This window comes from Tursiops truncatus, chromosome 3, assembly GCF_011762595.2.
Source record: "Tursiops truncatus isolate mTurTru1 chromosome 3, mTurTru1.mat.Y, whole genome shotgun sequence".
Taxonomy (NCBI): Eukaryota; Metazoa; Chordata; class Mammalia; order Artiodactyla; family Delphinidae; genus Tursiops; species Tursiops truncatus.
Genome location: NC_047036.1, coordinates 138,100,270 through 138,112,323, shown reverse-complemented (window position 1 = coordinate 138,112,323; position 12,054 = coordinate 138,100,270). Strand labels below are relative to the sequence as shown.

Sequence of the window (12,054 nt, the reverse complement as noted above, 5' to 3'; positions counted from 1 at the left end):
CACACACACACACACACAAAATATTGGAATCAATATATATTTTTTAAATAGGTGAAAAAGCATCCATACATCCTCTGACATTTTCTTCTATGCTCAGATTATCATGGATGACTGTATTATTTATTATGTATTTTTTCTTATCTCATTATTCATTTATTTGAAAAGGTAATAGATGCTCATAGTCTATAATTTGAAAACAAAAAAGTCATTCAATAAAAAAAGAAGTTCCTCTCACATTTTTGCTCCCTGGCCCTCCAGTACCACTATCCACTGACTACTAACTTTCCTAGTTTCTTGAATACCCTGCCAGTAGTCTGTGCATATATATAAGAACATAGAGATACATGGCCTCTAGCATGTAACACAACTGTAACCTACTATAAACATTTTTCTTCACCTTGCTCTTATATATTTTGGCAATTCTGTATCACTCAGTGGAAATTACCTAGTCCTTTTAAGCTACTGCATAGCTTAATGTTGCATGAACATACATTACTTATTTGACTAGGTCCTTGTTTATGAATATTTTTTGTTATTTTCCGTTCTTTTCTATCACCGAGCTACCATATTGAAATTCTTCGATACACATCCATGGGTAAATCTTTTGGATACATTTGTAGGAATAGAATTTCTGATGCAGGCATATGCATTTCAAATTTTTAAAAATGTCATTTAGTTGTGTTCCATGGTGGTTGGAACCATTTATGTTCCATAGTAATCAAAGGTAAATGTGCCTTTTTCACCTATATCCTATCTGATATGGTTATTTATTAAACTTTCTTAGCTTTGTCAATCAGGCAGTTTAAAAATGTCAACTTTTGGATTTCAATTTGGATTTCTTACATTATGAGTAAGGCTGAACATTTTTCTCAAAGGTTTAAAATTACTTACATTACTTTTCTTTGAGCTGTATTCTTGCCATATACTCATTTTTTCCTACTGAATGTTTTATATTTTTATTGTTTTGTAAGAGCAACTTATACATTAAGGAGATAAATCCTTCAATATTTGGTGGAAAATAATTTCTTCCAATTTGTCCAGTGTTTTTGGCTTTTTAGTCTGTATGTCTGTATATATATCTTTTCCCAAGTAGAGAAATGTTTTCCCCGTGTATTCGAGTTTATTGATAACTTTTGAAAGTAGTTTTTGAGCCATATTTAGAAAAACTTTCCCACTCTGAGATGTTTAAGAAAAAAAATATCCAGTGTTTTGTGTTTTTTTCTTTACCTTTAAATCTTTGATTTGACTGATACTGATTTTCATAGAAGGAATGAGGTAAAGAATTAATTTCATACTCTATAGATGGGCTCTTCAGATAGTAAGGTGGGCCTATGATTAATGGGAAGAAATAGCACATTGTCAGAGATGCTCACACAATATAGAAATAAAAAAAGATTCCCTCCCATGTCATGAGTGGACACAGCACTTCTCACAGGAGCCTTCTCTGTCCCTCAGAGTCTTGAAGATGTCAGGCAGCTGTGGGTGATTTCCTGCTCAACTTACTAGGGCCTGCTGGGCCTGGAAAGCTGAGTTATTGCCCTAACAAAGCCACCGTTTACTTGTGGCCTTCATTATCAGTCCAAGAAAATTTATGAAAATATGTAGAGACATCCAAGTTCCTGTATAAGCTCTGTGTCAGGAGGTCCCTATTCTCACCAGGGGGAGAAAAGGGAGTTCAAGTACCCAGGTGTTCTGAAAACTAACTCATCATTCTAAAAATCCACTTTTCAGTTTCCCATCTTCCTCAATGGAATATGTTGACTGTAACTTTTTCCAATTATTTGAAATGACTTGAATCAAATGCAAAATTTCTGTGTATCTTTAAATTGATTGTGAACTCTTTTCTGTTTCTTTTTTTTTTTTTTTAATCTTGTTCTGCTTCCGGACCAGACTACTTTAACTATGGTAGCTTTCTATTATATTTTCCAAACAATATTGCTAGGCTTTCCTCCTTATTCTTCTTTTTTTAGGAGTCTTCATCCTGTGCCTGTATATTTGTGTATGTGTGTAGATTTTTTAAAGATAGACTAAAGATGCTAATCTCAATATTGTATATAAGAAAACTGAATATCAAAGAAAATGACTTACACCAATTCATATAACTGATAAGTGCCAGAACAGGGATTTGAACTCAGTTTGTCTTATTCCCAAATCTAAACAGTGAGTCTTTACATAAATAATAATGCCAGAGATCCTAGGATTTTGAGGGAATTTTCTAAACAAACTTCCTGCAGTGCAGTGAGAGCAGATATGGGGCAGGGCACAAGGTGAAGTTTAAGTTTTTGTGGAGAGCTGACTATGGAGAAGCTTTTATTATGGGAAAGAACTGCCAAAAAAGGAGCTGTCAATCTTGATAAAACCCCATCATATGGGTGAGAAGGTGTGGTGTCCTAGACCAAGGCTCATTAAAATTGGAGGGCAATTGAGGAAGTCAAAGTAAATGATGTAGTGCTTGATTTCAGCAGTTTGTAATCTTAATAATGAAACTGACATTAGTCCAACTCTGTTATATGTATAGTTCACATGTAGACATATGTATGCATGTGTGTGTATAATATATACACACAGTCAAGTGACTTCATTATTTATTTTTGAAAATATTAGAAAGTGAATAGTAGGTTGGGTGAAGTTATAGAATAGAATAGAAAAATCAAGCAACCATTCACAGAGGAAATAACTATGTATGTAATTCAGTACAACCATAAATCCTGCTCTGTGTAATCCCAGGTGATCTCATAAGAAATTGGATTTTGCTATGGAGAAATCCTCACTCACTTTCCACAACACACTGTGTTTAGGTGTGTGGCTTAGAGTAGGATGTAGGAGACTTGAACATTTAAAATGTTAGGGGTGATAAGGACCTGGGAGAGAGGTACCAGCAGGGTAGGCACTCCATGGGTAGATGAGGGGACTTGATAGACCTCAGGGCAGAACACCTCAAAGGACATGGAAGACAAACAGTTACTAAGAGAGGTTGTTAAATTATTTACCATGGGATGTGCTAGCACTACCCTCTTGCTTTGTCACTCTTATGATATATTTAATTGAGGATATATTGCTCAGTCGTGTGTGTGTGTGTTTGTTTTTTTGTGGAAGTGGGGTTTGGGGGTAAACTTCAAGTTGGGACTGGGTTCTATGTCTGGGTTGATCCAAAGAAAGACCAGATTTTGTAGGGCAGCTGGAGTTAAAAGAAGAAATTCTGAGAGTAAAGACATGGAGATGAGCAAAAATTCCTGCAAAAACTCCAGTCTTTGACGACCTTGAAAATGATGGGGTCATTTCCAAGAACTCAAGGAGTAAAGCTGCACCCAGCTAATATTTGGCTGTATGTGGAAGAAACAGTAGATCCTATTAAGGTTCGTAATCCATACTATTGTATCAGATCAGAAAGGTACAATTCTGGCCTCTTTACCGAATCACCTTTCCCTCCTTAGACGCCCTTCTGAGGGTTCAGGAGCAGACTCCATAACCAAGGTTTCCCAGTTCCTTGGAACAAATCATTAAGAAGTTCATGAGGAAGAAGTAATCACAAAGCAGATGCTGCCCACCATGGATAGTACTATTGCTAACCCATACCTGTGGATGCAAAAGGGCAGGTAGTTCTGAGATGGTCCCACTTTGATACTGGCCATAGACTTGCAGAGGCACATCAGACTGGGGAACAGAGGAAACATATTTTTCAGTCCTCTCTCCCTGCACCCAAAATAAAATCTGGCACAGTGTAGCTGAACTACACAGGTGGAGGAAAGATAGGGCACACTCAATAGGCAAGAGTATAAATCCCTAAGTTTTAATTCCTGAGAAAGAGTTAGAGCGCTGATTTAGACCCAAAAGAACAAAAAGGGCTCATATTAGGAAAGCATTCAGAAGTGGATTCTGGGTTGGGGACCTCCCTTGCCAGAGTGAAGTTAAGCTTCACTCTGGTGCCCAGGACAGAGACCTTCTTGAGAAAGACACCTCAGATCCTTCCCCATAAGGAACAGGATCTTCAAAAAAGTAAACCCCATACTTACCTGGCAGGGGAAATACCATGATCACGAAGGTGGTTTTCCCAGGGCAAGGCTTATCCATTGCACTCCGGATGTGCTGACCCCTGTGATTTCCCCAAATGTGGGAAACTCGACTGCATAATTTGTGGTAGTGGGGGACTGCGTTTGCACTTTCCCCTAAGGAAAAAAAAAAAAAAAGTAAACCCAGGCAAAGGATGAGACATTTGTTACAGTGGATTTGTCTCCGGAGAAAGAAAAGTCAATAGGTCACTCAAAACAAACTAGTACCAACCTCTGAGCAGAGCCCAGGCAGGCCCTGATCCAAACAGTCTGGTCTTGCGATAGTGGAGATACTGAAGGCCAGGATCAATGCCAGTCATGAACCTGACCTTACAGAATGGACTGGGTCTAAGTTGTGGACTTCATGTAAGGGAACGTAGTCAACACAAAAAAGTCCTTCAGGCCCAGGTGGGACCCATAGGTAAATATTGCTGTGATTGCAGGCCCCCTTCCTTCCTAACGCAAAGCTGAGAGACAAAGGCCAGTCCTCAGAACTAAACAGGTTCTGCGAGCATGAAAATCCTGAGGGAGCAGCAAGCAGGTCAGATACAAGTGCAGACTTCCTACCAGTGTTGAAGATGTCAAGAACCAGTAACTGTGCCCTTCCATGCCTCCCAGAGAGCCTTGGATGTTAGGTTCCTCAGGTTTCCTATGTCACTGCTCTGGGCAGTGTCTTCTGGGTTGTGTCACATATAGTTTGTCTGTTTTACCCTCCAACAGAAAAAAAATCCTTTCAAAGAGAAAATTTAGACCATAAAAACAAAATATTTTATGCTAGCAAATTCTATAAGAATGGACTTGAGGACACGGGGAAGGGGAAGCTGGGATGAAGTGAGAGAGTGGCATGGACATATACACACTACCAAATGTAAAATAGCTAGCTAGTGGGAAGCAGCCGCATAGCACAGGGAGATCAGCTTGGTGCTTTGTGACCACCTAGAGGGGTGGGATAGGGCGGGTGGGAGGAAGACGCAAGAGGGAGGTGATATGGGGATATATGTATACATATAGCTGATTCACTTTGTTATACAGCAGAAACTAAAACAACATTTTAAAGCGATTATACTCTAATAAAGATGTTAAAATAAAATTTAAAGAAAAAGTGTGGTCCCTGTTTAACCTAACCCCCAATATTTTCCTTTGTAATAGATTTGTTTCTTCTAATAGGAGGATGGTGTCTTCTGTTTCTGCCACACTTTAGGGTTGAAGTTTATGGCATCCAAGTAGCTCAGGCAAAAAGAAGAAAGGTGCTAGTTTCAGCTGCTGTTGAATTTCTGCTTTGGCTGCTAAGAGGAGACGCTGCTCATGGAGGGAGGGTGACAAGGACGTTGAACACCCCACTACCGTGCTGGTTCTATTATTTGCACCTTCTCAGATATCCTATTTTTTTAAAATACATGGTATATTCATAATATATAATTTGTTACTAGTGAAAACATACAAATGGACAAATTACTATAAAAACCTTCAAGTCTTTTGAAATTAAAAAAATAATAAACCTGAGTCCCAGGTCCTGGCTTAAGAATCCCTTCTCCTGTTCCCCGGTTTCTGAACTCTATGTAGCTTCAGATAACAAGATTAAAGTTTAATAGGATGCAACGTTCCCCAAAAAGACTCCTGGAAAACTGAGAGGAAAGTAGCCTCACATATCAGGAAAGGGAACATTGCAAATATAGGAAGGCTAAGAATTGAATTCTGAAGATGGGGGAGAAATTCATGTTCCTGATTCTCTTGGTGGGGATAGCTGGCATCTACACCCAAGGCCTGTCTTCCCTTCCTGAGGAAGGGTTATTCTGAACTGCTGTTAGTTATTTACAATTTACAGGGCTGTACAATAGCTCTAATAGAAACAGAATCCGATAACACAGAAAGATTTGTTTCAGTTGAAGAATAGATGTTTTCCGTTGAAGAATAGATTTTTTCCCTATAGTCTTCTCCCTTATGATAGAAAAAGAAAAACCATAGAAAGATGTTTTTGTTTGGTCACAAAATAAGGCTACCAGCTGTATTGGGTTTAACCTGGTTATTTGCATAAGAGCAGAAAAAGCGCAAACTTACCATGTAGGCCTTCTTAAGCTTGCTATGCCGGATGTTTTCGTGAAGAACCTCATATTGGACTGTAAAATCCTTTAAAAGTTTTTTATTTTTTACTATTTGAAGCTAGGACACAAACTCAAGAAATTCTTTCTTCAGATTTCACCTATTTTATATATATATACATGCATATATATATATATAAATTATTTGGGCACATACCTCTCTTTTGGAGGACCCCAATATCCAGTGTTACTGGCCTGCCTGGAAGTAACCTTGCTTACATCCTGTAAGCCAGATAGATACCAGACCACTTTTCCTGGGCAAGCTTTGTAAGAATTGGTTCCATAAAGCACCTTAAAGCGGCTGGGCAAACCCGATTATATGAGCATCGTTCTTAAACAGGACATTCCAGACAAGTCTTTGGTTGCATAACCAACATTTTCAATTATATCCTGGGAAAAAAGAGGACAGATTTTTAAAGAACCTATGGAAATAACTATACTACCATGAAAAGTAAAGAGATGGCAATTAGAGTTTCTGAATTTCTGGGTGTCAGTGAAAATGTATCTTAATTTTAAAAGTTTCACTTCAGCCTACCAGTGCAGTCTATTAAAATATTAAATCATTAGGACTTACAGATAGCTCCAAATTAAAGGCTTTATATGTGTTTGTATGTATAATAGATAACACAGGATATATATTAAATTTCATATTTGTTAATATATATTAAAATGTCAACAATATTTTTTAAAACCCACCATCATCCCTCATCAATTCATTTAGTCCTATGTAATTAATTCTTGTTGCAATGGATTTGGGTTAGCAGTCTCATGAATTCCATCACTTTTTAACTGCAGAGTTCTGGAAATTCTTATTCAGCATCCTTGTATGGTGTTAATGTTGTCTACAGGATGCCATCAGAAGCCTGTACTCAAAAGTCTATTCTTCCAAGTTCAAAATACCTGGAACAGTCCTTTTTCACAGAACTCTGGGACAGTCCTTTGAGTACAACAGGAACTCTAGCTTATAGCTACAGAACATTCAGAGAAGGATTGAAGTAAAACATATTCTATCTGTAGATGACAAAGATTTTAAATGGCTGGGGTTAGTTTATTACTGATAATTTTCAAAAGTGAAAAGTCTGATGACAGTTCATAACAAGAATAATATATGACAAGGAAATTAGACTGATGCTGTGGCATGTGGGGGGAAAAAAAACCAGATAATCAGGTCAGTCCAAAATAAGTTTTAGACAAAATGTCTTCTAAGCTTAATGATTAAGGATATTTTCAAAGGATTCAAGGAACATTACATCTGTTATAAAAATGAATACACAATTTTTATAAAGAAATATCTTGATACATAACATAATAATTCCAAAAGTTTAAAATATATATGTATACTATATATCAAGTCTTTAGTAAGAATATATCAACACCATATAGCATATAGAGACTATTAAGAAGTTCATTGTATCTGAAGTCTTAATATTGATATTAAACAACAAAACAACAACAGAACTCAATGTTGTTAAAATCGATGTTTATGGTTAACTGAAAATCACTAGAAGATGCTAGAACCAAATTAAAGAAATGAGCTTACAGCCATATAAATATTTTAAATAATAACTTATGCCTGCTAACACCATACTGTTTGCCTAATGTCATCAGGCAAGCCACCACCAGGACTCTGCTACATAGAGGAAAATGTGACAGAACTATTTCTTACTATGTTTTTTCAGTGTTTCTTAGGTTAAAACCTATTATAAAAAGCAAGGACATTGACTAATATCTGGAGATGTCTTATGAAACATGCCATCTCTATAATAGTTATATTGATAACATTTTAACTATATAAATTTAACCTATGGAAGACTGAGCAGCTTTCCCATTTGACGGTGCTTTCGAAGAGACTCATAAATAGTAATAAATCAAAAACACTATTTTTAGAGCTTCTCTTTTCATAAGAAGAAAAAATAAATCTGCTATTTTATAGGGTACCTCTATAGGAAATCTCAAAGATATTTTTAGGTGTAAAAGATAGCCTGAAAATTGTACTTTATTTTACATTTAAGATTTGAATTTAGGAAACTAAAATCAAATTTTTTAGGTGATTTGGAAATTTAATTTAGAACCGTAAGTGCCTGAGAAATTGTAATTGGCTACCCATTTGAAAATAATAATAAAAAAATAAACATATACAGTAATGTGATTGTAAATAATCTTAGGTCCTTCAAAATTGAGGAACCTTTATTTTTCTTAAACAAAAGACAATAAAATCAATATAAATCAAAGAAAATTATTCCAATGCGATACAGAATCTGTGCTATCATGTCAGATTGCAAAGAAAAGGAAAATAACTTTTCATACTGTTGGTTAAGGCAATAAACAGCAAACCAAGGAGGCAAGCCCATAAAAGTTGAGCAAGTTTCCTAAGATTTTAACACATAGATTTTCAGACTCATGTAGTACAGTAAGGCAAATAAAATTAATTTCCCAGTCTTGTCTGTTATTATGCTCTTTTGTATTCTGGAACAAACTTTAACTTAGGGCAGATCTCAGGGTGTGTGTGAGCTCAGAACTAACTTTATAATATCACTAATCTTATTAGTATCAGTAATTTATCATTGCTATCTTCAAATCAATAAATAAGCATTTAGTGAACTTCTTAGTTTCAATTTTCAGTACTAATTGGTAAATATCATTAATTATAACCCACCTACACATAAAAAGAAGAATTCTTTGGGATTCTCAGTAAGTTTGAAAAATGTAAAGAGATTTAGAGGGCAACAACAAAAAATTCTGAACCCAGTGTAGGATTACTTTGTTCAGGGGAAGAGATGAAGTGGATAATTAAGAATGTCTTGTCATACACTTTTATTTTAGAAGGCTTGCAGAGCTAATAAATACATGTAACACAACTTTCTCTATCTACTAACAACTGTATACAACTTCTTAAAATGGCAGAGATGGCAAAATAGCAAAAGAATCAAATATTCAGTAGCAGACTCAAAGATGCCTCTGTATAGTATATAAAAATAAGCAAAAGCGTATAAACAAAATTATACTTAGAGATCAACCTTTTAGTATTCTGTTCTTACTTAGACATGATCTAGGCATCTAATGAATATCCATTCACTTAATTTAATATCAGTTCCAGGTTTAAGTCACCTAAAGATCTTGGAAGTTTTATTCAAGGTGACATACCATAAAAACAATTGCTGTTGAAATAAAGTTTTTTGAATAATGATTTAATTCAGCAAAACACAGATTTACGCCTTTCAGTATCTTCAACATTAATTTGGTGTTATTTTAGCTTATTTGATCTGAAAATCTTTATAAATTTAGAAAAGCATACCTCAGTAGAATGTTTAAAAGTTTGTATCACATTTAACACTGATAACTCAGAGAAGACATAGCTGTTTTATTATACCAAAATTGTTAACTAATCGCATATGCCAAAGATTTACCTAAATTATATGAATTCGGACTCTTTAAATGTTTTTAAAAAATATTTCCTTAATCTAGCATATTTAAAGCATTAGAAATCAAACTTCCTTATTTTCTTGGGAGTTTAGAAATATTTTATTTATATATGTCCTTATTAACCTCTACAAGCCAATTGGTAACAATGCTCTTGTTACTAAAAAGACTTTGTAATGTAATATATTCCTACCATCTAGCAGTAAATGGAATACCTATATTCAATATTTTTATATATAAAATAGAAAGTGTTAAATACCCACAAAATAAGAGACGAAAGCTTTTCTGAATCACTGACATACAGGCATAGAAACAGAGATAAAGAGAGCTTACATCTTTAAATCTAAAATGTCAGCTGTGGGTCAATAGTAAAGACTGGAATACAAAAACTCACTGGTCCAGCTATTAAAGAGCTGTTCTCTTCCTGATGGGCATGAAATTCTCAATCGGTTTGAGCTCAAAACTGACATCTCAGTGGAAGACCTCCAAAGTTGTTAAAAGTGATTTTCAAAAAAAGAGTAAAATTTTGACTGTCATACAAATGTAAAATGAACACACGTTAAAGATTTTATTTCACTCATAGTAAAGGAACCAGACATATGTTATAGCCTATTTAAAGGTGAATTCAAAAGAACAGAAACACTTATAGATCAGGAATATTAAAATAAATGAGCAAATGGACACAATATTATTTTTTCCCCAGGTGTGGGGTACAGGTAGGGAGAATAGGGGGTTGGTCTCTCCACTCTAAACAACTCATTTGCATGTCTACAGACAAGATTTATTTTATATTTTGTATTGTTATCAGTGATCCATAACTTATAGAGTCATAAAATAACTCCTATAGAATCAGAATCAGGAAATGTTGAAGAGTATGCTACAATATATGTATAGTTTTCCACTGAAGCACAATTTTTTTCCTACAACATATTCAAGTAGTACTCAGGTCCCTCTGGCTTGGGCTAGATCTCTGAATCTCTCACTCTTCACAAGACAGTCTATGTGTTAAGGGTTTTGGGAAAGGAGACCCTTTTTCCCCTGAAAATAATTGCTTTTTTTTAACATTTTTAAAGATAGTAGCCAGAATCTTTAGATTCAGAGCTGGGTGATCTTTGGATGAGGTTATGCTTTTGGAAGGTATTGGTATGTGGTACAGGGGTGGCTTAGGTAAAGCATTAAAAAAGGGGAGGCACAGCTTAAGGATCTTTACTAGCTGTGGGAAGAAACTTTAAACTGGACCTTTTTCTGTGGAGTCTCTGTCCAGTGCCTGGCTTTATGACTTTTATCGCAAGGGAAAGGAAACACCCAGACATCAATGTTGGAAATATGTAGCTTGAGGAAATTACTGATGTACAGTAACAAAGAAAAATTGAGACATAATGAGGAAAATGTTATGAGTAGAGTGAGTGAGGAGTTATGAACAAGAATAAGGAGGGGAAACGCTCAACCAGCTGGTTGGAAGGAGCGGGAATGTCCTCATCTTCCCTAATCAATTCTCTCAACTTGGTTCTTCATGAGGTTGATGTAGGCATGATGGGTTCCCTCCAGAGATACCATAGGTGAGCTCTGCACTTTTTGCTGAAGGTACTGTGATTATGGGGCTTGCCTAGGATCCTACTCATCCCTTTGAAGCGACAGCTATCAAAGGCACCAAATGCTATTTCATCTTCATCCAGATCACCTATTGAAGGCCCTACCGTAGTGGTTGCAGACAAAGAAGAATTTAAGAGGGTGGAAACCACCAAAGAAAGGGGCAGAGTTGGTGAAGGGGTCCTCATAAATAGTGTGGTAAAGAAAGACCCTGAAGCCTCCTGGCATACCATTGCCAGTCTTCACGCCTAGAGGGTTGGACAAGTTAGGGGCAGTGTGGCTCATGTTGACTTCATTGCAGTATTTTTACCCTACCCTAGCACCTGAGTGATTGGCTTAGAAAAGTAACGTTGGTTCTAATAACTAAGTATTTGCTTAGTTCTTGTCCCCAAAGTCTTCCTTGTAGTTTAGTTTAAGTAACTTTACTGCTTGTCTTCTGCTCCAAATCTCCTGAACTGTATACCTGTTTTGTCCCATCTGTAATTCCTTTACAAATTCTGGAGTTCTATTTCTAAATAATAACCATAATGATTGGTTCACAACCATCTGTTTCCAGACTTTTCTAATGTGTTGAGCTAGCAAGTGCTGGTACTGGGATTCCAGAGTCTGCATTCTTAAATACAACAATCTGACTATGATATTTCAATCTCCATGCTGTCTACTCTGCAGATAAAAGAGGAGAGAAAACTAGCACAGAATGAGCATCTGTTCTGTAGTTACTATAAGGTTTGATAAAACTTCCTCTAGTTACTGGTATACCTTATGACAGTTGACATTTCCATTTTAAAATACAAATTATTATGAATCAACTTATGTGAGAAACTCTATAACTTTCAATAATTAAAGTATACTGATTTTGCCTCCAGACAGTAGTGATGTATGCTTTTGTCTAAGTC

The 12,054-nt window shown here is 35.9% G+C and overlaps 1 long non-coding RNA gene and 1 other non-coding gene across 2 annotated transcripts in view; both read left to right on the top strand.

The window, feature by feature from the left end:
- Window positions 1-12,054, top strand: part of LOC141278354 (uncharacterized) — a 411,822-nt gene that overhangs the window by 166,463 nt on the left and 233,305 nt on the right. The gene's annotated exons all lie outside the window — the stretch shown is intronic.
- Window positions 4,006-4,169, top strand: LOC117312009 (U1 spliceosomal RNA). Its single transcript, XR_004526187.1, has one exon. It is a non-coding gene; the product is annotated as a U1 spliceosomal RNA (small nuclear RNA).